We start from the raw sequence: 24,364 nt of genomic DNA on the forward strand, positions 1-24,364 counted from the left end.
TTCACAGGGGGTACCCAGCTTCACATTTCCTGAAGTTGATGCTTCTAAGGTACGGGGGGAAAAAAATTATACCATGACAGCTTTTTGGGCCATGTTGCCCTGCTTTGTTCCATTCTAGTTCCCAGGTGTGATTGAGAGATTGGTTATGAAGTGATAAGTTAGTAACAAGTGTCATAATGATAGTTGCTTATTACTTTACCTTAGGAGTACACTCAGGACTGCCCAGCATGACAGGGAGCAAGTAAGCTAGAGCCCTTGCAGAGTTTTAAGACCAGAGTAGTCATAAGCAGAGGATTCAAACTTGAGGTGCTGCTTGGACTGGAAGCTTTCAATCTACCCACTCAACTGCAGCAGCACCTGGTGGAAAACTACTGCAGGATCACAATCAATAATAGGAATGGCTATAATTGGTCACCCACACCGCAAACAGGTAGACAGTTTCAAGCGCCATATGAACCACAAGCATCGAGGTGTACAAGCCAGTTGACAGTGGGCTAAACCTCCTGGAACAGTTCAGCAGTTCACCAAGATAAGGTGATACAATTTTGAACCCGTTCAGCGTTTGGGCTGACACTAAGCTTTCCGGATTGGTCCTCTGAGCATCCCACACTGTACAATGCTTAAGCCCCCATTTGCTGTCCTCTAGCTCTGAATAGTATCTAGCTACTCAGGAAAGGGTCAGTGCTCAGGTGTGTCTAGTACACCTTCCAGCCATGCATCTCAACTCACCTTCAAAAGCTCAGGAATTAAGCCTCTCAGGCCAGCTGTGTTGGGTATGTATTAGCATAAAGAGCAAAGGGAGAGACAGAAAATTCAAAGTTGACTTAGCAAACACAGGACATCTGCACAGAGCAAAGGATTTAGTTCAGCTGCTGAGGCTTACAACACCAAGTTACGCTGGAAGAGTGCTTTAACCAATTCTGACACCTTCTCCATTAGACCAAGTTGAAAACCATCCACTGATACCGTACTGCCCCACCAGCTGCTGGGACACAACAGGGACATAGCAGGCCCCTACCCAGCTCCATGGACTTGGCCACTAGACCTGCTTGCCTGCCACCTGCACAGCCTGCCTGCAGGTGGGCCTTCCTCCCCCAGGTGGGCCTGCCTGCCATGGGTGGCTGTGAGCCCTGGCCTCCAAACACATGAGCAAGCCTGCTGGCCCCACTGCCTGGTGGGCAGGCACACGCACATGTTGGCTGGGGCTGTCCCATCTTTTCATAGGGCCTGCTTATTGGGCAGCCAGGAGTCAGGGCTCAGGCTCCCCTAACTGGGCCCATCATGGTCCAACTCTTTCTGGGGTTGGCTGCTACTACTGCTTTTGGAGCTGGGTGCTATACTGGGCTGATGAGTGGAGTGGCAGGAACAAGCTCCAAGGCCCTGTCCCGGTGCCAAAAATATGTTTAATGCATTAGACCTCACATGGAGGACATATCAATGATTAAACTGAGAAGAACAGATTTATTTATTTATTTTTTAACAGCAAAATGTACTCATTACAAAACATAAAACCAACAACATGACATACCATCAATATTATACACAAACCCACATATAGCCAACTCAAATACCATTGTCTTGCTTCACACGTATCCGCAGTCCCACAGCTCCAACACAGATTTGCATCACACGATATCTACATACATACACAAACACAACATTTTCAGTTGAATTAGCAACACATAGCATTATTACATAGCCATATATTTAAACCAAACCGACTCCAAATGGTATCACACACCATTAATATTTTGCCCTCACACATACAAAACCACTCCAAATGACATTACAAAATATCCATATGAACCCATCCAATCATAAAGGACCTCAACTAAATGTTTTTTAAATCCATATGCATCCTCTTTACCCATGTTCTTCGCTGTCATTTCCAAACCCCACCCTTCTGTCATATAACAACTTATTCCCACAATGAAGCCACTTTGATCCCACTTACATCATCCCAAAACATGCATTATAACTTCAAAACTGATGTTACAATCTATTGTGTGACAGCACAGTCAACACAGCAGTATCAATTCCCTTTTCACTTAAAGAGATGCTGCCTCTTTCTTCTTCCGTTCCACTTGCTTCTCCCTTCCTCCCTCCTTCATGTAAAAATCACAATTCACACAGCACCAGCTGTAAGCAGTCCTGTATCCGGTGCCATAGGAGGTGGTAAAGGGGGCGAGCAGCGTGACCACCCCGGGCCCCCAAGCAAAGGGGGCACCAACAGGTGCTGCCCAGCTGGGTCAGGACAGGGGATGGAGCCACAAGCAACTCATTTGGGGAGCGTGGGGACAGGGGAAGAGAGGCTCCCACCACTGTGTGCACTCTGGGAAGCATGGTGGGGTGTATGCCCCCCAGATCTGTGCACAGGGCTAGGGTGGGCTGCCACTGCAGGCTTTGCCCCAGGTGCCAAACTTCTGTGCGTCGGCACTGCCTGTATCAGTCCCTTAAGAACCAGCAGGTTCCTTACTTTCCATATTGCTACCTTTATACAAGTTATCCAAACCCTCACCCTCCACTCTTCTGGTCCTTTTTTAACTAATCCATACATCACTATCTCATAAGTTACTATTCAGACTCATTTTCATGACTTGCAGAAACCTCTGCACACCCTGCACACCTCTCTTGTGAACGAACACTCCCACAGTGCACGCACCGCCGATTCTTCTCCATTGCTGCTTTCCCTCCGGCATTTTGCCAACTTCAACAGTCCCGTCTATGCTATATAGCCTTACCTGGCAGGATCTGCCTTACAGCCTTCCACATAGTATCTGCGTGCTCTCTTTTCAAGTTCTCATCTGTTGTCTCCTTCACACTTCCCTTGTCTGCTCATCTGTCAAACCCCTCACATCTCTTCCTCTATCCCTCCTTCTAATCACCTTTAACTTTTTTTTCTGTTCTTCCAACCCTTCTAGCCCCAGCTCCTCTAGCTATTCTGCTCTTATGACATTCTCCAACCTCCCGTAGCGGAGCCATGGCTTCCATACCCACAACTTCTTCTAGCTCCCGCCATACAGACCCAGTCTCTGTAACATCCTTCCCACCTAGAACCTGCAAACGTCTGCCCTATTGCCTTCCCCCTTCATCACCTCCCTTGCAACCATTCTTGCATAATGAACACAAATAAATACCCCCAAATATGGCAGCTTGCACCATCCCAGATATTTTGCTTTATACACTGTTTTCTCACCACCTTTTCTGTTTTACTCTACCAAAAATAATGCAGATCTGCTGCTGCACCCTCCTAACCTGCTTCCAGGATGGCAGATACATTTTCAGAAGCCCTGCCTCCTTAATGGGCATCACCTTTCCCCAAAATAACATCCCCTAGTGGATCTTTGCTCCTACACCAGCTGCTGCAGGAGTTGTGCTTAGGCCAGGCCATACATATGCTAAGCTACAGTTAATCTAAGACACCAAAAAGGAGCCTGGGAGTAGCAGGTATTACAGACTGCTGAATGGCCTGGTGCACAAGTTGCAACAGCATTGATTCAAAGGAGAGGGAAGCAAAAAACAGTAGCTGAACAAATTGAGAAGAAGATAAGGAATTTGAAAGAGAAGCATGTAGCAGGTGTCCCAACTTGGCACAGAAGTGAGTTGCAGGTGTGTTCATACCTGGCAAAGAGACAAGTGAAAAGGGGCAGGTAGAGAGAGATACAGAGAGAGAACAATGGCAAGTGGCTGAGGCAGGGAAAGGATACTGCAAATGCAGCTGCTGCTGCAAGACTTGCCTCCCCTAGCAACCTAGGGCAGCATGGGCATGTACCTCATCCTTACCATTGTTTCTGGGCAGTTTCTCTATGCTGGCTTGATTGCTGCGAAGACCAGCTAGCCTCCTTTCTTAAGAGACAATAAGCATTTCCGAGCTTTTGCCATCAAACAAGAACTTGAGTCTGTCTTTCTCTGTAGCACCCTGGCTCCAGATGGCTGGTTGCAGGCACCAGTCTCTAAGAAGACACAGACCCAAGCACCCTGGACAATGAAAGCAAGAGCAGGCTGTGGCCAGCTGAAACAATCCCTCACCTCCCTTAGAAAGCAGGTGCTGCCCAAGGGCTCTACCAGCTGCACTTGCAAATGGTGGCAGTGCTGGGTAGGGCCACCATCCCACATGTGTGCTGGTCCTTGCTGCCAGGGGTTGCCACTCTGCCCTGAGCACTCAACCACCTACCCCAGCCCAAGTAGTAAGTGCTGGTTAGAGAACCTGCGCAGGAGTTGCTGCACCTCTGATACAGGGCGGCACTGCTCTAGACACTGGAGAGCACTACTGGGGAATGCTGCTCTGACCATCCCCACTGGGTCATCACCACCAGGACTTGGCCCTACTCCACTACTGGCCCTCCTCAGCCTGTCTGTGAAACCACAGTCCTTTTGGACCCTGACCACCTTCAACAGCAAGCGCACAGAATTTCAGCTCATTTAGCTGTCACAACCCAAAGTTGTGATTTTTGTTTTGTGTGTGCTTTGGCACTGCTAAATTATTTTCCCACCAAATTTGCAGCTTTCTTTACAGTGTACATTTCTTCTTTGCATCTGAGAAATGCTTGTTGCAAAGAGTTCCTGCCATTTGTATTAGAATTCGAGCCACATTATTGGTTTGTGTTAAATTATGCACACGTGGCGGCTAGTGATTGGATTGCTAGCCGTATAAGAAGCTTGGGTGGTTTCTGTCCAAGTTGGAGAGAAAGAGAATTTGTTGTTTTGTGGGAAGATCTCTAAGTACTGTGGATCCTTTTGGACCCAATGCATTTCTTAAAAGGCAACAGGGGTCTGATCAGCCTCTGGCCTCTTCCCGTTGCTGATTGATTCCTAGATGTACCCCTCCCTGCGTGCAAAGGAGACGGATCCACGGAGCTTTGACACATCTGTAGGAGATACCGAGCTTGTTGTAGTCCTTGAACAAGCATTTAAGTGGAGCTGTGCCTGGAAAACTGTCCAGCCTACACTGTGACCATCTTTGGTGTAAGTAAACAATCTTAAATCAACCACTAAGTGTCTGTGACTAATTCTAGCTTGCTGCCTGTTTTCTCTGATCCCGTGTGCCCGGGCTGCTGGCCACAGCCTGCGTGCACAAAAGGGCCCTGGATTGCTCCTGGCCCGCACATTAGCAACAGGAAGTATCAGGTTTAGCCCTGGACCCACTACAGGGATTTTTATTGACTTAAAAAGACCACCCAGGAAGTGACTCTTGTCTGGGATCTCTCCTCTTTCTCCCACTTACATAGCAGCTTTCTATAAAAATGAAGGGTTACCCCATTGCAGACCTGGCACTGCTTAGAGGAGGGCTGACCCATCAGTGACCCTTGTCTAACTTTGTGTTACCAACTGGTGTGTGCCTACAGGTGTCACTGATTTGGCAGAGAAGGCCAGTGGACACACAACTTGATCCACCTGCCCTTTACAATAGCCTGTTTTAGACCTCAAACAGTAAACCCAAGGCCACAAACAGTGAGAAAAGGTGTGAGAAGCCCCCTCCTGAAACATGCATACTAATGAGGGTGCAGATCAGGAATACTCTTAGTTACCCTTCTAGCACATAACCAGAGTCAAGCATGGAAAACATGAGTAGAGTGACCCTTACATAGTCAGGTAAAAAGAGGTCATTTGTATAAGCAGTTTCTGTGGACAATGCTGAATGCATATTGTAAGTAAAACCTCAGGAAAGTCTCTTGCTGTTCACTCCTGCCCCCTATTTTCAGGGAACAAAAAAGGGACTCTTCAATGGATATGCCAGATATACTGATTTTTTTTCACTTTGGGCCTTACTGCTTGTATTACAGTTTCAACTTTTAACACGTTACAGAGGATTAGTACATTATTGGGAGAACTTTTAATAAAGAATCTATTAGAAATGACATGAGCTCCAAAAAGGCTAATGGGTTACTGTGCTAGTAACGATTTAAAAACAATTCCATCTAACGTGCTTATAAATTCTTAGATAAGATGCTGCTTCTGCCTGTGACATGCTGATAAACGAAGTGTTCATAAACCAGCTATAGAAAACCATCATAATGAGCAAGCAAACGGTCCAGGCTGCAGAATTTGTGCTGTACCTGGTTAAACTGTGCTTTAGTGACTGCTGTTGTTCAAGGATCACCTCAGCTACACCATGTCATGAGATTAAAGTTGTTAAAAAGATAGTTCTTGGTGGCAGTGCATGTGCACTAGAAGACACATTTATTGTCTGAGAAAACTGAAGGCCTTATTCTATATGGAAATAGCAATTTGTCATCTCCATGTTCTTGCTGGAAAATCTAAAAACACTTCCTTTCGTACAGCACAAACATCTGGCACATAAAGGAAAAGGTCCTTTGCTTTGCCTTTGTTGCCATAGCTGAAAGATCCCCACTGAGTGGAAGCCTCTTGTTGAAAAGAGTTGGGAGCTAATTGCTTTGATCCAGAAAGTTTACAGTGACTGCCCTGACTTCAATTGTGTTCAGTTGTGGTAGATAACCACAGCCTTGTATTGGCCAGCTGTAGGAACTGCTAACAAATGTTCTTGGGTGTGAGTGGGACACTAGCCTAAGGGAGACATTCGAGCAGTAGCAGAAGGGGACCAGATGAGCTGTGCCTTTGCAATTTCTAATTTGTACAGGAGGAATCTTAGGAATATACCTATTCCTTCTGCCAGTTTGGATTGAGGGTCCTAGCCCCTTGTGCTGTGGAGTAGGTGGTCAGGAAATGTGTTTGAATTACCAGCTCATTTAAGGTGTGCCATGAGACTACAGCAGGTCATTAGTCAATCTGTAATGTGTGTGACATTAGCCAGAAGTAAATTAGAGGCCAAATAACCCCTAATGAATGAGTGTGACTCAAATTTCCCAGAGAAAATACACTGAGCACATAGTATTGGACTTCCAATAATGAGCAAGAAGTATTACTGCAATTCTCCAAAGGGACCACGTGAGTTAAGAGGTGCAGACAGCCTGAATTGGTGATGAGGTGCAGGTGGAGAGGATCAGGCCCCTGGGTGGCCCTGCAGGTGGAAACAGTGAAGGGGCTAGCTGAGAGAGCATAAGGGAGGTGGTTGGGGTGGCTTTAATAGCTAGGAAGGAGAAAGGGCTGGGCTTGTGTTATGAGGGGAAGAGCCCTGCTTTTGCTTGTTAAAGCTGAAGGATTGGGCTTTGGTTTTTTGTTTGTTTTGTTTCGTCTTTGTTTGAGGAAGGCTTGGAATGGGTGATGTGTTAAGAAGCTGGAAAGTCCTTTGACTATTTGAAATATGAAAATCAACTTCCTCCTTACTCACTTTTATATTGCTCCACATAACCTGCCAATGAGTGACTGAGAATCGGGTCTTGCACCACAGCAGCAACAGTACCAGAAAGCAAAAAGGTCCTGGGCCAATGTGAAACCCAAATAGTCTCTTAGCTTTTCCTGCTTTTGAACTAGGATAAAGTCTGTGGGTGGGTATGAGGGAGATGGGTGCATTGGTAGTAATGGCTATGTAGGAGTTCAAATTGTTTGTAAGGTATGTAAAGGGAAGCTTATGATAGATGCTATGTTGCTATATATGTGGAGAGGGAGAAATGTATTTTTCCAAGAAATTCAAACTGGGCCCATTGCCTCCTCCCTTGGAGGAGCCCCTAATTATCATGCCCATGTCTGGAGCTGCATGCTATCTTGCCAATGTGTCCACACCGTCTGCCCCTGAATGCAGATCTAGGGTCTGGGGTTGTCTGGGGACTCGTCCTGTATGGTCTCACACATCCATAGTCTTTCCCCACCCACCATGCCCACACCCCGTACAACTTCCTGCACACCCCCCACACAACCACTTCCCAACCAAGCCCCATACACACCTCCTTGCCCCCCACATGCCGTATAGAAGGGAAAGGTGGTATTTTGAGCTATAATGCAAACGCTGCCTGGCAGAGGTGGATGGGTGGATTTGATTCTCCCAGTAGGGATGCTGCTTGTCGGATACCTTTGGGATACCAGAGATAGCTTAGTCTCTGTCTGTGGAGCACAGAAGCCAGTTGGCCTAGTGTAAGGAGGAGGGGGGGGATGTGTGGGGGGAGGGGGAAGTCCTGTCCCCACATGCCTCATGGTCAGGGTCTCTGAAGGAAAGGGCTTGGGAGAGTTGTTTGTTTGTTTTTTTCTAGAGAAGGGACTTGCAAGGCCATGAGCATCTGCAGGATGAGGGTTGGTCACTAGCATGAGGGGACTTTGGGGGGCAGGAGGCCCCATAGGGAGGAAGGATTGGGGCACTGCAGGTATAGGGAGGTGTGCAGGTGCTGGGGGGTGAGGTTGGGAGGCAGGAGAAGACTTTGGGTGGATGAAAAGGGGTTGTGGGCAGGGGGGAAGCCAGGGGATATGAGGAGCTACAATGAGGTTTGAATGCTTGGGAGGGCTCAGTGAGCTGGGGGTGGGCAGTGAGGAGTTGGGAGAGCTGGGATATGGTGGGATGCATATGTGCAGGATATAGTGGATTTATGGGATGGAGAGAAGGCAGGGCAGGACTTGGAGGAGTGAGAGGGGATGGTGGGTGGAAGAGGCAAGGGGCACTGCAGGTGGCAGGGCAGTGCAGAAAGGGCAGAGGGAGGCATTTTGGGGCCCTGCAGAGGGTCTCAGGGATGCGTATGTGGGAGTGTAGAGAGCTGCTCCGTCTGTGGCCAGGCTGGGTTGGACCCATAGCATATTAGCAAGGCTTTTAGTTTCTTTATCATTTGTAGAAACAGTCATTGTGTTATGGAGCGACGTGGCAGCCCCTCCTCCCCCTCCCCTGCCACCTTTCCAGATCTTACAACTGCCCCTGGGGCCCAGTGAAACCAAGTACCTAGCAGCTCTTTTCAAAGGAGAGGTGTATTTCATAAGGTGCCCTGAAACACCTGCCTTGAATTCCTCTCCTTCTATACTGTTCACAGCATATTTTGCTTTAAAATGTACATTGTCATGAAATGAAAGTGCGATGTGCTGCCAAGTGTGTAAACGGCAACACCACTAAAGTGGTGCAAAAGGGCAATTAAGCCACTTTTGAAGGCTAGTTTTGGCATGTGTACAAGCATCCTAGAGCACTGCATTTATTGTCCAGGAGTAGGTAGTTTGGTACATGTGCAAAATCTTGTGAAAACACGTAATGCTTTTTCTCTATGGCGGGGGAGGACTATACATGTACTCCTTGTAGAAAGATACAATTTTCTGTAACATATTAATAATATATGTACTATAACGTATTGATTGTAAAACACGTGTACACACATGCCCATAGTGGTGCTACAGTGAGCCCAAAACAGAAATCCTGTGTCTGGGCAATGTCCATCCGCATCTGAACTTTGCACCTGTATTGTTCATGTATTGAAAGCCTGGGCATTGCTCTGCTGGTTGGGATGATTCGGATCTTGGATACAAAACAGACTTGACTGCTTCTGGCCATGGCCAGTGAAGTGAGTCCCAGTTTGTGGCCACTAAAACCTGTAGTATATTTAGCTTCATAGGCATAAGGTTCCTTTGCTTCATGCATTCATAAGGCTGTAACAACCACCTTAACGCTACTGACACACTTGTCTCTTTTTCTCTCTTTCCATCTCTAGCCTCGCAGCTTGAAGTCAGGCCTGAACTGCTGAAGTGGGAGTTGCAGAATAGGCTTTTGAAGCTGGGTGAAGAGACCTGGGAAGTCTGCAGTCTGCTGGAAGTTGGAAACTTCATGGAACAGACTGACCAAAGAATTGTCAGCTGTTGCTTAACTAAGGCAGTGGAAGATGGACAGCCATCCCAGGTGCCTTTGTAACAAGAGACCAGTCGCATGCAACTGCTCTTCTCTCCAGCAGTGGGCCAGCCACCTGTTCCCCAAACCTTGGGACTTGTCAGGCTGTGAAGAGATGAGCCTGCAGCCCTTCAGGGATCAGGACTTCTTTTGCAGGCTTGGACAAAGACTTAAGGTACAGTCATGGCTCCCATAATTGCCACCCCTCAGTGGAGAAAAGGAGCAGGTGACCTGTTCAGTCTGATGCCTTATTGTTACATGCCAAAGCAAGAGAACACATGCTTGTTGCAGTGCATGTCCAGCAACCCACAAGTGCACAACAAATTCTCACTTGCACCAACTGGGGAAACTTGGGAGGGAGGTAGCACGCACTGGCAGCAGCTGGCTTAGAATCTGGGAAGTTCTCGAACTTTCCCTTGTAGTCTGTGCCCTGTGTTTAGAGACAGCTTGTTCCAGTACCATCGCAAAGGCTGTGACCTGTTTTTATTGACATTGCTTGGTTTCCCTGGAACCTCTTGGAACTGAAGCAAAGCAGTTCTTGTATGGATTGTGAAGGTGTCAGTTAGGTGGGGTTTTCACCTTTCTGAGCAAGATGCAGAACCCTCCCTTCCAGAACTGTATCTTTCCCCACACCATCGTGGAACGCTGCTGCTGCTGTTGCCTGCACCTATTGTGTGTTCTTCTCGCCTCTGACTTATGGTCCATGCTGGCAAAGCTGCTAGAATTATGGAAAAGAAAAAAGCTTTGTTCCAAGGAACTGGACACGTGGGTAAATATATTTTCCTCTAACAGATGCATCTGGTTAGATCAGTTGCTGTTACTAAGGCTTTCAAGCCAAAGACATGATGCTGTGTATTGGGATGGTCTACTTAAGTATGCCATCATTTAGGCCATTTGCTCTATTTGCTTTGGCTTAGTTGGATGAGTTGATTTATTCCTTTCCTTGACTGATGAAACAACGGTAATATCTGTAAGGCTCACTTGGTCTCCTAGAAACAGTTTGGACGCCTCCTGCTTGAGCCATGCTATTGTAGTATGGCATAAGAATTGCAAATGGCCATGATGGGCCTGAAGGGAGGATTACCATATGGGGTTAGCAAGAACACCTTATCACTTGGAGACCAACTGGCTAATTATATAAAAATAGGTGGTGGGGCACTACAGCTGTTGCCTTCAGCTACTATTAACACGTTCCAAGAGACAACTCCTTGTTCCTTGTCTAGCGCATTACTGTTGGCCGCAACCAAGAGACTTCCTTCTTTTTTTTCCAGGCTATGGCTTGGTAGTGTGTAGATTATGCTGCTCTAGATCAGCATAAGCCCATAGTATCCCCAATACCAACTTGTGCAAGGTCCACTGTCTGCACCTGTCATTGTGTGGCTCCAGTTACTCACCACAGCTCTGGCCTGCACATCAGCAACCAGCTCTGGGATCCAGAAACTGGACTGTTCAGTCTTCCCTGAGGCAGTGAGATCTGGTGGGTCCCAGGTTATCTTGCACAGTCCCTGCAGGAGAGACTGCCTACTATGGTGGTGTCCTCAATGGTGAAGGCTGCTGCCTGTCAATGTGATCTACAGACCTGCCTCGGGGACCCTTGCTGCCAGTTACGCTCAAGCTGTCTGCCAAGCTAAGCTTATTGCTGGAAGAGGTGGAGGTTAGAGCAGGACATGGACTACAGCTCCAGACCAAGACCGCACTGAGTCCAGCTAACGAAGTGGGACCCAGACGGCCTTGTGCTGATGTCTCTGGCCACCTGATGGAAGTTCTGGCTGCATGGCCAAGTCCTGGAAGAAGGTAATGACCTGGCTCATCCACAAAAACAGTGAGCCTGACCATCTGCATCCCTGAAGGGCCCATCACCCTTTGCTCCACCATATTTAAATGTAAACAATATGCTGGGCCACAACACAGCTCAGATCATGGACTGGGCAGTGAATGGGTGGATTGTAGCCTGAACCAGAAAGCTTTCATGTCCAGCGAGGGCTGTTGAATGCACCTTGGCTGCTGATGACCTACGACAGCACCGAGACGGCAAGGTGTCCATGTGGAGATCAGTGCAGGCCTCTGGCTCAGTGCCTTAGCCATGCGTCTTCCAGGAGCTGGGATATCAGGCCAGATTTCCACACATGGTCCCCAAGGCCTACAACAACTACACTGTCACTTCCTGATCATAATGGTGAAATGCTGTTCCGAACTTGAAATGAGGCTGCCTCCCAAGTCCCACCATTGGAGGCTTACCAAGGGCCCAGGACCAAAAGCTAAACCTCCTGGCTTCTGAGGGTGACTTGATGAACTCCTGCAGGTGCTGGACAACAGCTGAGAGGCAGCTGACTGAACAGAGCTTTTGTTCCCCTCCAGTCCAAGGTGCCCATATACATCATCACCTCTGGAAAGAGAAACTTATGGCCCCCAGTAACAGGATCCCGGGTGAGCCCATGAGATACATGAAGGGTAGTGAGGCTTACCTCAGCCTTGGCTCAGACATGGATCACTGTGCAAATGAATGTGGGAGAACATCATGCTAGGGACCAGTTAGGATGCCTACCAATTGGACTAATCTGTGGGTACCCTGGAAGAAGATGCAGGGAGTACCTTGTCTCTGGCTGCAGCTTTTGGCCCTGTTCCATCTTGACAGCGGCTTCCAGTTCCAGTACCGACCCCCTGATACCCCCAGTCCCTAGGTAACCACTTTGGACTGCCCTCCATGCTTCAAGTATCCAATCATTAGGCCAGACCACCAATGCCTCGGTCCCAACCTTTTACCTGGACCAGTCTTTTTGGAGCTGTGGGGCAGGACCCAAAGTAGAAATACAAACTCCGTTCTGCCCGAGAATCCCTGCAAGCCCTCCAACCCCCTGAATCCCAAGAAATGATCGCCCATCTCCAGCAGGCAGTTCAGCAGCTCCAGGCACTGTTTGAACAGCTAGAGGGGAAAAACCAGAGCTGTTGGACTGCCTGGAAGGGGCACAGGCTAAAGCTGGAGCCTGGCAAATGCTGAGCAAAACCATCCCCAAGAGATGAAGCAACAATCGAGCCTTGGCTGGGGCCCTGCTGTCAGAAGACTGCTGCTGCTACCACAAGTCCCACTCCCAGTGCACTTGAGCCAGATCCAAAGAAGTGTTTTGGGATTCCTGGATCAGCGTTGCCTGCTCTTTCCACTGTGCCCCATCATCTGTTCCACAGACCAGGCCAAGATGGGACTAATGGTTGGCCTGCTTGCAGGGAGAAGTCCTGACCTGGGCTTCCTTGCTCCTCGAGGGCTTCAGTCTTTCAAATTGTCCATCCAAGCCTTACAGGGAAGAAGTCCCATAGGCACCTGCCCACCCCTTGCAGTTCATCTCTGCCAAAATAGCCCCCTAAAATGTTCAGCATGGCAGCCAGCTAAAGCCCACAGTGGCTCACGTCAGTGGTAGGCCCCTGGCCTCAAGTGGAATGAGGTGATTGAAGTTGTGGCAATTCTGCCAGAGGCTTAGTGAGGAGCTGAAGGATGAACTTGTTCCTGTTGAGTCCCCTGCTAGCTCAGTCAAGGGCCCCAAGCTCTTTGTGGATCTACCACTGCCTTCCAGAGGAGTGTGTGGAAAAGATGGCCATGAGAGGGGACCCCACACCACAATCCCAGGTCTCCTGGTGCCCCAGGAAGATCTACTGCTCTAGAAATCCAGGGAACTGTATCTGTGGGAGACCTAGAACAACCAGCTGTGAGCTTTGGGCCTCTGCTAGTCTTGTGGAGCAAAAGGACCTTGCCCATGCCATCTGGTTAGCAGTACAGCTGTCAGTCCTTGTGGGCTTGGGTGCTATGGACAACTTAATGGACAAGTGTTTCTGCAAAGAGAGGTGCCTCCTAGTGAGGCACAGGGTGAACCCCATTACAATGGAGTAGTCCATTGTGGGCATCCCACTCAACTTGGATCCAGTAACTTGGGACATTTGTTTTGGCTGCATGGGGTGCTTACCTGTACTGTATCAGTCTTGGGCCCTCTGTTCATGTCCAACATGTGGGATTTTCTGTCCCTTTTGGGGGTAGAGCAGGAGCTCTAGTCTGTCTAACACTGGCAGACAAGGGAGAACCAGGTGCTGGAGCAATGCTAAATGAGGCTTCCTTAACTGCCATCACCATGACTGGCTTGTGCTCCTGCCCGTGTCTATATCTGCATACAACAACTTGGATCTGTCACCCAGCCAGTGCAGCCCCTTGATGCCAAGTGTGGGTTTCATCCCTACTTCCCCACAGCCCTGTCCAACATCTCCACCCCTGTAGTCACAGAACTGGGAACCCACTTGCAATGAATACATGATGACGTGAAGCACCACCACTAGCCTGCCAAGAAGGTCTAGTTTTAGGCTACAAACAGTGCTCGGGGGGGGGGGGCTCCACGTCCATTGTAGGAGTAAAGAATCGCTCTCTTCCTAATACCTGAAAGCCACCCCTCAACTCTGTCAAACAAGGTCTTGGGTATCTAGGACTCTATGCCATCTCTGCAGTCACCAACATGGTGTCCTTCTGCTTGTAGCTATCTGATGTTCTGCGTGCCCACCCTGTCTTCTACATCTCCCTGGCAAAGCTATGCACAAAGACAACCTATTCCTGGCAGTCCCCAAACCATCCTCTTTGGCTGGGGGCATAAGGAATTCCAACTCAAAAAATCACCATTGACAACCAGAAGTTAGGGAGGAAATGGTATTAATGTGTTTGACTGGCAAGGTTATGGACTGGCAGACTATTTCTAGCAACCTGCAGAAAATGTATGAGCCTTCTGTCAGAGCCACCCAAAGAAGGCTAGCCCAAAAGCCGCCACTTCTAGCACAATTCCTGGATATACTGTAAGGAGGCCAGATCAGGGCCCTGGACTTGCAGGTTCTCAATCTGATCTTATCTCCTGAGCAGGTGGCATCTCAGCAAGGTCAGAGCAGAAGCCTGGTCCCACCTGGGCTCAATGAGGCCATCCAGGCAGTCAAGCTCCTGAAGCCACTTCCTAGTCTAACAGAAGCCAGACCAGAAACGGTAGGCCTCTGCTGGCTTTTGTCATACTCTCAGTGGTTCCTGGCCCATCCCTGTGGATGGCATTTTTAAAGGGTTGATTTGAAAGGGAGAGAGTGAAGACAAGGGTGGAGAGTGGCACAGGAGTGGTCATGCTTTTATTTGTATTTTAGATGGTGCCCAAGATGTTTTACCCTTGGGCTTTATTGACCACTTCATGCTAAAAGGGGTGGTGGGTATGGAGAAATGTTGTGTAATGATGGGTCTTCTGGAAATACAAATATGTGGTTGGAGGAGTGTAGGGGCTGTAGAGAGCTCTTGTAAGGGGTGGCGGGCAATGTAAATCTGTGTTAGGAATATGTGGGAATGGTGGCGCACAGTGCTGATGTCTCAGCAGTATGTGCATAGTGCTGAAGGAAAGGAACTGAGCAGTTTGTCATGAGAGCGGGTGGTAGAGGATGAGGTCAAGGAGGGAGAGCTTGAGGTGAAGTTGTGCTCCAGTGCCTCTTAATGCCTGTGGAGTGGGGCAGGGCATTCGGGACTGACCTGGATGTCATCAAGAGGGCCACAGGAAAGGCTTGGTTTGTTTTATTCATGTCCCGTGAACAGAGGGCTGGTCTTGCTACTGTTGGATAGGTGTAAGGACTTGGCTGTTAAAAGGGCGCAGCAGTACACTAGACTGCTGAGGGAAGTTGTGGAGCCTTCATCACTGGGGGTGTTGAAAAAGAGGTCGGGTAAACATTGATCAGGAATGATCTAGGAGTAACTGTGCCTATGCTTTACTCTGCTTGTGTCTCATGAGGCAACCAGTGAAGCCCAGAAGCATGAGGCTGGGAAAGACTCTTTTCTTTGTCCTTTGCTGTGTGTTGTGGTAGGCATATTCCTTCCTCAGGAGCGTTGAGCGACTGTCACCAAGGCTGGAGACTGCCAATACTCCTTCCTCAAGTAAAACCTGTAGGTTCCTGGCTAGAGGGACTTGCCCCTTTGCTCGGGGTCAAGCTGGTCACCCAGTTTGAGGTCAGGAAGAAGTTTTACCCCTTGGTCAGATGGGTACAGATTGTGGGGATGAGTGCCTTCTTGTAGCAGAGGCATGGACCTCTTCCTTGTGTGCCATTCAGCATCTTTTAACAACCCTTGCAGAAGGAGGACATGGGTTACTATTGCCACAGGCGAAGCAAAAGGACATCTTGGGGTCGTGTGATTTGTGGGTGTGTGACAATGCCATTGGTTTAGTTCTAGTAGTAATATGGTACCGTGGATAGAGATGACCCTGCCTTGGGCAGGGGCTGGACTAGAGGACCTCTTGTGGTCCCTGCCAGCTCTGTCTTTCCATCTTTTGAGGAAGAAGTGGTACCCTGATCAGAATGCCCCTGTGGAGAAGGGGATGATCTGTGGAAGCCATGCAAAGATTTCACCATGGGATGTTGAGAGGAGGGATGTGGGCATGGTAATGCAGCCATCTTAATGGTGATCCCTACTGTGCCTTTAGGTTATTCCTGCTGCCTCGCTATTCGCTGCTCTTTGCCTTAATGCTCTTTCTAATGACATGCCCCGTGACTTGTTTCTTGCTAGAGGATGTTTTGATCTTCATGTAGGCTGTACAGCACGCTTTCTGCCTTCTATTTTTTTATTAAGGAAATATTAAATATTTCTTTATCTCTCCACACCGCCTCCTTTTGTCAATATCTCACAATAAACAATATCATACATGAATCAATAATGCATGACACAACCGTGGGAACTTCCTGTCTCCTTTCTCCATCACAATTTCTTCACAATTGGATCACCAGATCCTCCTCTTACATAATCATCAATGCAATCCATGACAATACATTTTGCTCTCTCATACAGGTTCTTGGGACACTTTCAACATTTATAATGCATCCTCACATTTTACACAATATTTCCCTGTGGTCTCGTATTTCCCTTCTTTTTATTTGCCTTTACCACATTTTCCACACGTCTTTATTTATAGCATACACAACTCGTTTTTGTTTCAGTATTACTGTTTTCCTCACTTGGTTTTCACCTTCCCTGATTCCTGACGCATTTCCTTTCCCTACTTCCCGATGCTTTTTCTTTCCCTCCTCCCTATCCCGGCCGGCTGGAATAATTCCTGCCACCGAATGCCTTGCCATGCCCTACTCCCTTTGCCCTTTTCTCCCTTTCCCTTCATGTAGTCTTTAATCTCATAATACCCCAGCTGTACGCATTCCCTTTGTGTAAAGCATACCCCCTTCCCTATCAACAAACACCTCACTTTCCATAATGGCACCCTCATCCCCATCAAAATCACCCGCACTTCCCATTGCCTTGTTTCACTGGTCCATACACTGCGGTCTCATAGGACACCCCCTGTGCCCACCCTATTGCCCTTAGAAACTTCCCTACTCTTCCCCATACCCTTCTTGCAGACGTGCACTCCCAAAAACCATTTTCTTCCTTTGTACAGAACTCCCCCAGGCTTTCTGCCGATCTCACCAGCCTCTATCGGTGTAGTACTTCTCTGACTGATAGCACCCGCCTAACTATACACCACGCTATTTCCCTGTGAAACCCTTTCCACCTTGTGTCTTCTATTCCCCTCCACACCTCTCTCACCTGTTCCCATACCAAATTCCCCACATCCGTTAATCCATCTTCCTCCCTAATTGCATTGAAAATTACCCTCGCCTTTTGTAATCCTTCCATCCCGTTTTACCAAACCCTTTGCCCTGACAAATGCCGCCAGCCTATCCATGTGCTGTGATGGTTTCCCTGCCCACATGCCTGTCCACCTTTCTCCAAATATCCCCCATTCCCTCAAAACTCTACCTCCCCAGTACTTTACCCATTTCCCCACTATTCCTTCCCCTCTCCGTGCCTCCCTGTCTAATGCCGCCACCCTGTGCCCATATATGAACGTTTCCATCTCTGGAAAACCCCATCCCCCTAGCTCCCCCGCTTTATAAAGCTCCCTACGTGCTACCCTCTCTCCCTTACTTCCCCAGAAACACACACACAATTCCCTTTGTATCCTCCTCGCTTGCCTCCACGATGGAGGGTATACCCACCCTATGAACAGCAGGATCGGTAAGATCACAGACTTGATTAGCTTTACCTTCCCTGTCTTAGACAAACCTCTCCCTCCCCATATTCCCAGCACCTTTTTTCCTCATCCTATCCTATGCTTCTGAAGGACTAGCATGTCCTTTATCTTTTAGAACCCTCTTAATCTGCTCCCATTTACCTCCATCTCAGCAAATTTCTCATGTTCCACAATATGAAATGCATTCCCCTGTCTTACTCCCCAAGTGTCCTCCTCCCTCCCCCCTCATACCTCCATTTCTTCTCAACCCCCACCCTCCACATCCCTGTTGCTTAAGCCTAGCTTACAATAGCTGACGGGCTATTAGAAAAGCTGCCCCCACCCCGACTCTCCTCCTGATTTCACTTACACCATTTGTCAGTCTTGCTTCTTCCCCTATATCTTTTCCCTTCTCACTCCTCTTTTCTTGTTCTTCCCGTTTTTGCTTTGGTATCCCCACTTTCACTCTTTGGTTGGTTGCATGATGTTTCCAGCAAAGGCTTTCCCTGCCCAAAAGAATTTCCAAATAGTTACTTACACCAATTAACCCCATGCCCCTTGCACTTCTTGTCACTTTTTTCTCCTGCCTCCCTCTCCTCTACTGTGGCTGTCCATTGCTCTACAACAATTTCTACAGTTGATGTAGCCAGCTTCTCTACTTCCTCAAATAAATTCATCTTTGTCCTGAGCTCCAATACTCTCCCAGCCATCTTCCTTCCCATACTGAATGTTTCCATCCTCTGAAGGGATACCAGGGACTCGCTGTCCCCTTCCATCTTCTCTCCCTCCCGTTCTGACATTTCCTTCCTTATGAGTGGGGGCACTCTTCAAAATTGTGCCCCTCCTCCCACCATGTTTTTGCACATTACTTCAGCCTTGCATACCCCTGCCCTATACCCCATCCCACTGCATCAGCAACTTATTGTCAATGGACAACATGTTTCAATGGGCCCTGGTCCATTATATTTACTATGTCACCTTGGTTGACCAAAATAATAGATATATTCCCTATGGGGACCCAAACAGAAGCTGGAAGGAAGATGTTTGATTCCTCAATGATCTCTCGCCATTCCAGCTCTCCGTGAACCGGTCCATATTTTGTTCTTATTGAAAGCTCTGTCCACCCAAAGGACTCTCTTTTTCCTTTAGCCTCCAGACAATGTTGGATGTCCTCCAGTTCAATTACATCATTGAACGTTCTTAAAACAGCCCTCTTTCATGGGAGTCTGCTCTGGCTTGAAAGCGCAGTTCTGTTAATTGTCTCTTCCATGCTAATTCCTCTGCATGCCTCTCCCAAAAGACACTATATGCCTTCCTTTCCCTAAAACGTTCTGTCCCAGATGCAATAATTTTCATGTGCCACCAGGATGCTTACAGGTTTTCTTTTATTAATAAGGTAACGAATTTAAAATGCCCAACCTCAACCAAACTTTCCACCTTGCAACACAAAACCCAACAAAACCATCTCCAGATTTAGAAGCATCTACAACCCTTTATCATTCAGCCACAGATACCTTGCACAACCTGGTTCCATGTCACCTTACACATTGGTAAATCATATATCCAACATGTTAAAGATTTCTGTTATCTGTAACACATTTAACAAAAGTGTGTATGTATGTATTTACAACTGGCTTATCTTCATCCCCACTGCTTCACCTCTTACACATCCCTTATCATAATTGTCATCCCTCGACACCACACTTGCCGCCTCCCCGCCCCCAATCTTCTTATCCAGTCCCCTGTAGGGGCAAACTATTCTTCCCAATTCACGTTTTGCCATACTCACTGCTTCAGTTGCCCTTCCTTTCCCATATATCCCCATGCCTAATAATACCCCAGCTGCAAACATTCCTTAACCATAAAAACAACCCCTTCCTTGCTAATAAATGCCACCTTTTACCTACTATCCCCTTCCAAACCTCTCACCTATGCCCTTGATCGATCCCCTACATCCATCACCTTGTCGCTTCCCCCTGCTTATTACTTTAAATAGTGGTTTTGCATTGTCCCACCCTTCTGTGCCTAGCTTCTTTAGTCCCTCTGCCCTTTATAAAAAAAACAAAACAAAACCCCATCCTAGCATAATGTATCATTTCTTTTTCTTTCTCCTTCAGCCTGTAAATCCATCCATCTCATTGCCAACAACTGTAACCCCTAAACAACTGCTCTCCCCAGTCTCAACAATTTCCCCAGTAACCCCTCTCCCTTTTTCACTTCCCTTAGTCACAGCCACCACATGCACTTACAGAAAAAGCTCTATTTTGAGTAACCCCAGCCCCCCAATTCACCAGTTTTACAAATCTCCCCCTTGCCATCCTCTCCCCTCCCCCCACGCAAAAAAATGCCAACTTCTCTTTAAAATGTATTGCACTTGCAACCATGAAGGAGCGTGAACCCTCCCCGTAAACAAAATAATAGGCAGCAGCACCTGCTTGCCCAATTCCACCTTCCCCCACCCCCAAAATAATCCCCTTGTACCCCACAATCCCACCACCTTCTGTATCCATGCCCCCAACTCCTCCCACACCCTCTTCCTTTTCCCCTTCATCTCAAAATGTACCCCAACCCTTTTTTTTAAATGATTCCCCAGCACCTGTAACCCATGTCTCTCAATGCCTCCCTGTCACTCCCTACATGTCCCAAGACTCTCTCCACTGACCTTCTACCCCAAACTACTATAGTGACATCATCCATATACAACAAATCTTCACCTCTTCTTCCACCCCCTTCTTCCCCTATCCCTTGTAATGCACTGAGCCACTGGCTTCATTCCACAAATAACCACCCCTGACCCCAATTCAATTACCCTTCCTTCCCCCTTACCCAGCTCCATAGATGTGCGCGTCTCCCATTGATCATTTCATATCACTTTCACATACATTCTCAGATTCCACCTCCTCCCTCCCCTTCCCCGCTTTCCCCATTTTTGCTCTATTTGTGTATGAGGTCTGGCAATCCCAAGGGATATATCCCTCCTCCTTGCACATGATGCATGTTATTTTTGTTAGACAAGTATTAGCCTTTTTCCCCACACCCAAAGCAAACAGTCCTAGAACAAAAAAAATCAAGTGCCCCCTCGCTTACTACGTAGTTTGGGCTGTCCAAAATAACCCTGGGGTGACCCAAAAGAAATTACTGAAGGAAGGTGATAAATCCCATCCATGTCTCACCTGTGCATGTAAAATTACCTATGCCTTCCATGACCCCATCCAAATCCTATAACTATTGAATACCAGGGTTTGGACTCCATCTTTGCTGGGAGTTCCCATGATGAGCTTGCTGGTCTTGACCTACCCTGGGGTTCCCACCACCTCTTGCTCCCATGGCCTGCTCCCCTCAGGTACCTGACCTTTTCAAAGCACTGCAGTCCTGTGGGTCTCTCCTCCATTGATCACCCTCATGTCTGGCCCGGATCTTGCTCTGCTGTCTTCTCCTGTTCTGCCATCCTCCTGGGTCCCTCTTGGGCAAGCCAGGAAACAGCTGGGTTTCACCCCGGCTGCCCTGATATGAGCCTTCAAGATTAGCTGCCCAGGGCCAGAGGTGGATCAGGGCCAGGGGCCGAGGGGGCCTGATGAGTGAGGTCAGGTCAGAGAGGACCAGGGCTGAGGGTAAGATGGGCCCTGGCCCACCAAGATGAGGCCTGGTCATGGCAGGGCCTGAAGGCTCTCTGGATGGGGCTGTGGTTGGGTGGCAGTCCCACAGTGCCTGGTTCCCCTGCAGGAAAGCCACAGTCAGTCAGTGGCCCTGTGGGTGGCATTGCAGGTGTGTGGTGGGGTGGGGCATTGTAGGGCACAGTTGCATTTCTGGGGGGAGGCTTCCTGGCAGGCAGGCAACCAGTGAGGTGCTGCCTGTTCCTTCATTCCTGCCAGTCGCATGCCTACGTGCTCTTGGGGTTGGCTATTTGTGTCTTGGCTTGGCTTTCCCCCCCTTGCTCCTCTTGCCTTGGCTGGTGCTGGTGATTTCTAATGCTCGACGAAGGCAGCATCTTGTCTTAGGCGGCTTTCCTGGAGAGGCTGAGGGGTAGGGAGGGAGGCCACTGTACTTGTTGGCAACAGGGGCTGCCCCAGCCTGCCATCTGCCAGACTGGCAGGGAGGTGAGTGTGCACCCATGCATTGGCCTAAGCCCCTTCCAGCCTCCCTGTGAACTGGCTGGCCCCAATTTGCATAGGGCCTGACCACCCCCCCCCCCCCAGCGGTCACCCAGGAGTAGTGACTCAGGCCCCAGGCCCAGGCCTGTGCTGCTCTTGGATCTGAGTGGGGAGTTCCCCTAGTAGGGGAGCAGGCATCTGGCTCAGCAGCACTGCAATACTAGGCTGATACCTGGAGTGGTTGAAGCAAACCTGGAGGCCCTCTCCCTGTGCCAAGAATGCTTTTAATGCATCAGTGTTCCCATCAAGGTTGTTATCAGCAATTAAACTGATAAGAACAGATTTGAATTTTATTAGTGGATGTTAAGAGTTATGAACCAAAAAGATGACAAAGCCAGTAAGGAAATATAGACCGCCTGAGGGAGGGACTAACAAAAGAGGGTTGGGGGATGAGGAGGGGAATTCAACTAGGTTTCAAAAAATATGATGTTATCCAACTAAGCCAGGGGGTGGGGACAGGGGAGGCAGGGGGGTTGCAACACCAAGACAGAGGAGAGATGCACACAAATCAGTACAACGGTCTGTAATGGAGAGAGTAGGCTGAAGACCGTTTCCTCAGTCAATATATAGAGTCTCATTGCAGGGTTCCTCTTCTGGTGGACCGGGGTGGTCCATTTTTGAACCTTCTGCTCAAAGTCTATCAATTGCAGCACCAGGTTCAGGTGGTCCCCTGAGTCCAGTCCAGTGGCAGTCGGTCTGGGGGGTCGGAGTACTGGTGATAGCGCGTGATGTGCTCCACGTAGATGTCGTGGGACCAGTGGATCATGTCTGATGCCATGAGGCAGGGCATCAGTTTGGCATAGGGGTGGGAGATGCAGCAGGCACGCAGGACGATCTCATTGCTGGGATCCCAGGGTCTAAGCGTTGCCACAGTGACCACATGGACTGTGCTGTTATAGCCACGGCCTCTCAAGATGTTGGCCAGCGGGGTGTACTTCTCCCGCTTGTGACCCCGGACATTGGTGAAGGCTTGGCGCCGGTTCTTGAAGGGGATGGTTACGTCCATGATCGTGCCCTTCTTGGCCTCTTCGCTCATGCTGATTGTTGGGTCACATCTGGCTCTCAGGCCAGGACAGTGCGGTTCACAGAGATCTCCCCCGCTGTGGCTGGGATGGCCCTCACCAGGTGGTCCTAGACAGTGTTGTGGTGGAGCTGCCAGGCTCTGGCATGCAGCTTGCAGCTGCACAGCACGTGGGGGAGGGTCTCCGCTGTGTAGCCGCATCACTGGCATCTCTTGTCCCAGTGGCCGAAGTGGACAGCCCCATTCAGAGGCAGGCAGTTGAGGCGGGCGCGGTAGAGGAAGTGCCAGTCTGCAAAGTGCATGACACTCCTGCTGGGTATCAAGTCATTGCTGGAGTCCCACTTCAAGGTGATGTCAAAGACCTTACCCTGGTTGGGTTTGGCCTTCAGGTCACCAGCTTACTTGTTTCGGTTGGGGTCCTTCAGGAACCGCTCAGGAAGGTCCTCATGCAGGGTGTCACTGTGATGCGGTCGGCATGCAGGGCTGGTTCCAGGGAGACTCTTGGCACTCCTTGGTCCAGATCCAGGAGCAGCCAATGTGTTTCTGAAGGCGGCATGTGGTGTTGCAGGCTCGGCTCCACGGTGATGCAAAGTCCTTGCTGTCTCTGCTGAACTCGCCCTCCAGCAGGCCACTGAGGAAGGTCGCCAAGCTGCATCCAGTTGGCTGTCTCGGGATCCTCTGTGGGTGATCTCCTCCAGGGTGCTGGCAGCAATGACATTTTACCATGGCATCTGGGCAGGTCAGGAGGCAAATGGCATATGTGACCACCACCATGTTGCAGAGGTCTCCCATGAGGGGGATGTTGTCACCTCCCTGCCAGTAGGGTATGTGCAGGACCTCGTTGCTGGCCTTTTAGTGGCAGGTGCAGTTGCTTCTTGAGCAGCCACTGGATCTTGGCATCCGCTTTCTTGAGGAGGGTCTTGGGGACCGCCGAGGCTCTTGGGATGAATACGACGTGGGGAATGAGGAAGGTGTTCCCTGCTGGCCCCCTGGCAGAAGATAAGTGCTGTGATGAGTCCAGCTTGCAGGCATCCTGCACAATCCCATTGGTGGCATCTTGTGGTATCTGCTTGGACCAGTGCCTGGTGGGCGTCTCTAGGTGGCAGTAGGTCTTACTATCACGCAGGTGCCTCATCTCTGTCCTGAGCTCTGTCCTGATCCTGGCCCTGGACTGTGAGGCTGGAGTCCAGGATGCGGCTCTTCTGCCTGCTGTCCATGTGCAGGGACGTGCACTTGGTGACGTTGAAGCGCAGGCCCATCCACTTGGCCGCCTTGGATATCACGTCCAGCATCTGCTGCAGCTGGGTGGCATCAGGGATGAGGAGAATGAGACCATTGGTGTTGGGCAGGACACTCAACTTCTGGCCATACAGGAGGAGCCTGCTGGGGCAGGCTGTGGCTCAAAGGAGCAGTTCCATGGCTAAGCTGGGGCTGAGGGGGC

The 24,364-nt window shown here is 49.2% G+C and overlaps 1 long non-coding RNA gene and 2 other non-coding genes across 3 annotated transcripts; 1 reads left to right on the forward strand and 2 right to left on the reverse strand.

Annotated features, from left to right (window-relative positions):
* Positions 1-1,307: 1,307 nt before the first annotated feature.
* On the reverse strand, positions 1,308-1,493 carry LOC132247968 (U2 spliceosomal RNA). Its single transcript, XR_009459343.1, has one exon. It is a non-coding gene; the product is annotated as a U2 spliceosomal RNA (small nuclear RNA).
* Positions 1,494-4,696: 3,203 nt separating this feature from the next.
* LOC132248373 (uncharacterized) lies at positions 4,697-20,221 on the forward strand. Its single transcript, XR_009459556.1, has 2 exons — positions 4,697-4,965; positions 9,534-20,221. It is a non-coding gene; the product is annotated as an uncharacterized LOC132248373 (long non-coding RNA).
* A 1,808-nt stretch (positions 20,222-22,029) lies between these two features.
* Positions 22,030-22,216, reverse strand: LOC132247948 (U2 spliceosomal RNA). Its single transcript, XR_009459333.1, has one exon. It is a non-coding gene; the product is annotated as a U2 spliceosomal RNA (small nuclear RNA).
* Positions 22,217-24,364: the final 2,148 nt, after the last annotated feature.

The sequence above is a fragment of the Alligator mississippiensis genome, chromosome 1 (genome assembly GCF_030867095.1).
Source record: "Alligator mississippiensis isolate rAllMis1 chromosome 1, rAllMis1, whole genome shotgun sequence".
In the NCBI taxonomy this organism is placed as follows: domain Eukaryota; kingdom Metazoa; phylum Chordata; order Crocodylia; family Alligatoridae; genus Alligator; species Alligator mississippiensis.